At 40.2% G+C, this 3,821-nt stretch overlaps 1 protein-coding gene across 1 annotated transcript in view; it reads left to right on the top strand.

Moving 5' to 3' along the window:
* LOC101854325 (zinc finger CCCH domain-containing protein 13-like) overlaps positions 1-3,821 on the top strand; it is a 15,280-nt gene that overhangs the window by 8,981 nt on the left and 2,478 nt on the right. The gene's annotated exons all lie outside the window — the stretch shown is intronic.

The following is a 3,821-nucleotide window of genomic DNA, read 5'->3' as shown; positions in this document are numbered from 1 at the left end:
GGGGGGGGAGTATTTAATATTTTTCTACTCTTCGCCTTTTTTAGAGGGGGGTGGGGGTGATTTGGGGCTTATAAATAATGCTTTAGTTTAGCATTTTTTTTGTTTTTTGTTCTTCCTATGTTTGGTGCCTAAAAAAAACTAAACAACTTTTTATGTTCCTCCACAACGAAGTTTTGTGTGTCAAATTTGTACACAATATTTTGGAGTCAAAAGGAATTTGTCTGATATTCATTTTAAATAAATCCACAGAATAGTTTTTCTCTACATAGCACGTAAAAAAACTACCGATTTTCAGCTACGTTCACATGTTTCTTGCATGATGCACTAGTTTTCATTAGGCCTACCGCTAAAAGTCCCAGCAATTGGGCTATATTGCAAGCTACAACAGTCTAACAGGCCAACTCAAGTTGGCAGATAGTTTGTTTTTTTAAAGTTCCCTTTGTCTGTTGAAATCGTGGTTAAGATTAGTAAAGAGCAAAGAGTTTTTTGTATTGAACATTTCCTCCCCACCAACTCATTTCGTAAGTTTTGCCTAGGTGCGGAAATAATGTTAAAGTGTCCTTAAGGCCTCGTTTGATGTCAAGAGTGAAAACGTCTGTTAGGACCGGTGGAGAATCAGAACTAAAAATTCCCAGACAAAATGACCACTTCAGGTCAAACACACGCCGTTCCCACCGCTTTAAACGTTACCTGGGTGCAGCATTCAGTAGATGAGCCCCAAGAGATGTCTGTCCGTAAACAATAATGTCTGCAGCAAAGACTTTCCTACATCTCAACGCTCTGCATTCTTATCTACGTCTGTACCATTCTTCATCTACGGGGGCTCTCGTGGCCCAGGGGTTAATGTGTTCGCTTCCCATTCAAATGCCCCGGGTTCGAATCCGGGTAGCGACGGGAAAATATTATTCTCTAAAAATGTCTCCTTTCAACTCCTTTCCTGCTCTCTAGCAATGAATGTTCTGCCGTCCGCATTCATCTCCACTTTCTGCTCCACCCCCTAACCTCCTTTGTCCTGTCCTCTGGGCTTCTGACTCTTTCTGCAGCCTTTCTACTGCTACTCCTTGTCTCCTTACTACTATCTTTCAGCCACACCCTGGATCTTCTGTTAGGAAAGATCTACACCTAGCCTTCTCGGACAAGGGCGAAAAATCTCGGAAGTCCCGTGTGCAATTTGCGCACTTTTAAGATCCCTTGGTGGTCTAACATCGATAAGAGTAGGCTTCGGCGCCACCCGGGCAAAATTCAAAATTTCCTACGAACTGAAAATGTTTAATGTGTCACTTGCGCTCATACGACCTTATGCAGTTTCGGAGCGCCGTAAAACATTTGCCAAAAAAAAATTCTTCATCTACGTCTGTGCCATTTCCTGTTCACGAAGCTGACATGGATCAGAGGATAGCAATTTGTTCATGATTCCTCCATCATGTTGAAAAGTGTGAACATTTCCTCTATGAAATTTGGTTCCTTGGCAAAGCCCATATTATTCACCTTTCAAGATATGTTAACTCCACAAGTTATGCTGTCTATTTGGGCAACCTCACCCTAACCCCTTAATGTCTCTAGAAACAGCTCCATACTGTAAGGTGTACAGTGTGGGTGGCTTTGAGTACTCATGGTCGTGTGGATCCTTGTGTTTGGACATCTCTGAACATTACGAACGACGAGTCAAAATGTGCCGAGTCCAAAGGAGGACATATAGAGCTCTGGTTCTCGGAATTCCAGAATTTAAAATTGTATTTTTTAAATTCTGTAAAAGAAAAAAAATTGTTTAAATGTTACAGGGAAGGGAAGATTAAATTTTAAGAAAAAAATGAAGCGAAAAAAAAAACCCTGATCATTTTATGACTTTTCTTGCAAGATCTTTTAAATTAGCGCATTCTGCGTTTATAGGGGAGTGTTATAAAAAGGCATTTCCGTTTTCGAAAACAAGATTTTTATGAATTTTATGCCAAACAAATTCCTTTCGGGGGAATTATATCTGCTCCAAATTACAACATTCTAGTACAAAATTTGTGCGAAATATTCAGAGAAAAAAAGTTGTTCAGTTGTTGTTCTTTTTTTATCTTTATATTGGTATGTAGCATGAATGGGTCGTGCAAGGCTTTAACGCAATGATTGGGTGAATACATTTTCAACTTACTTTTGGACGCCACTGCATGTGTGTATGAGTGTGTACGTGTGTATGTGAGTTTGTGTGTGTGTGTGTGTGTGTGTGTGTGTGTGTGTGTGTGTGCAATCGTGTGTGAGAGAGAGTATGTTTGTGTTTATAATTCATATTGTTTTTGTTAATTTGGTTGATTGGTTTGTTGATTGGTTGGCTGGTTAGTTGGTTGGTTGGTTGGTTGGTTGGTTGGTAGGTTGGTTGGTTGGTTGGTTGGTTGATTGGTTAGTTGGTTGGTTAGTTGGTTGGTTGGTTGGTTAGTTGGTTGGTTGGTTGGTTGGTTGGTTAGTTGGTTGGTTGGTTGGTTGATTGGTTAGTTGGTTGGGTGTTTGATTGGTTGGATGTTTATCTAGTTCTTTGTGATGAAATAGATGTCTTGTGGTAGTTCAGTTTCAAATTTTTGGTTTGCTGTTGGGGTTTTTCTATTTTTGATGTTTCCTTTCTTAGGGATGGGGGTAACGACATTTTTTCTGCGTTTATGTGTGTCTCACATCTCAAATTAAGAAAGACATCCTTGTGACTGAATGTTCCATAGTTAAATGTTGACCCCACAACTCAAAGTATTGTCTGCTATACTGAAATGAGACTAATACAGCTGACAAGTTGTCAGATTATGCGTTCCGTGGTCAGTGGTCAGTGGTCAGAGCATTGTCCTTCTTTGAACCCACAGGCTCAGGCTCAGACTCTGAGACACGATGAGATCTTTACGAGGGGTCACTCAGTCAATCACTCACTTTGTCTCTTTCCTCTCTGGAAACGTACTACTTGTATTTTTTTTCTTTTTTGTGAATGTGTTTTTTTATGCTGTCTCCTTTGTAATGCGAGGCGTCGGTAGCCTAGGGGTTAGGCTACCGGACCCCTAATCGTGAGATCGCAGGTTCGGAGGTTCGAGCCTCAGTTCGGTCCGACGTTGTGTCCTTTGGAAAGACACGCTACAAGATTCATTATTTGAAAAGTCATAAGTTTAAGTTAATCTTTGGTGAGTTCAAATTAGGAGGATGGTTTAATAATATCGATCTTGACCCTTTTGGGAGAACATATGTCTAATCCTTTTTTAAAAATTGAGGGAAAATGAGAGGGGTGGGGGGTGCCTCAGTCACCCAGGCATGGGGAGACTGAGGCACCCTCATAAAGTTCTCTTTTAACATAGTAAACCCCTCATGAGGGTGACTTAAGGCATACTGCAAGTAGTAATGTAGACCATTGAATATCGGATCAAAAATATTGTTTATTGGTTTTCCACAGAGCAAGAATAGAGGCATTAGTTTTATACCCCAAAACTGTGCTTCTTCAAGCCTTGTCGAATAACTAGAATGGTCGCCCTCGATGGGTTAAAGCCTGTACTATCCGAATACTGTCAGAATACTGTCAGAACATTGATTATGTATTTAGCTTAAGCATTACATTATTGTTATGACTTGACCATTCATAATATATCATAATATGTGCATGTATGTGAGTTGTGAGTGTTCAATAAATATTATGTGGGATTATGTGAGTATGGAGAGAGAAAAAGGGTGAGATTGAGCGTGTGTGTATGTATGTGTGTATGTTTGTGCTTGTGTGTTTGTGTGTGTTTGTGTGTGTGTATGTTTGTATGTGTGTGAGTGAGTGAGTGAGTGTGTGTGTGTGTGTGTGTGTGTGTGTATGTGTGTGTGTG

Source organism: Aplysia californica, unplaced genomic scaffold, assembly GCF_000002075.1.
Source record: "Aplysia californica isolate F4 #8 unplaced genomic scaffold, AplCal3.0 scaffold00160, whole genome shotgun sequence".
Lineage (NCBI taxonomy): Eukaryota > Metazoa > Mollusca > Gastropoda > Aplysiida > Aplysiidae > Aplysia > Aplysia californica.
This window is presented reverse-complemented; position numbering and strand designations above follow the sequence as displayed.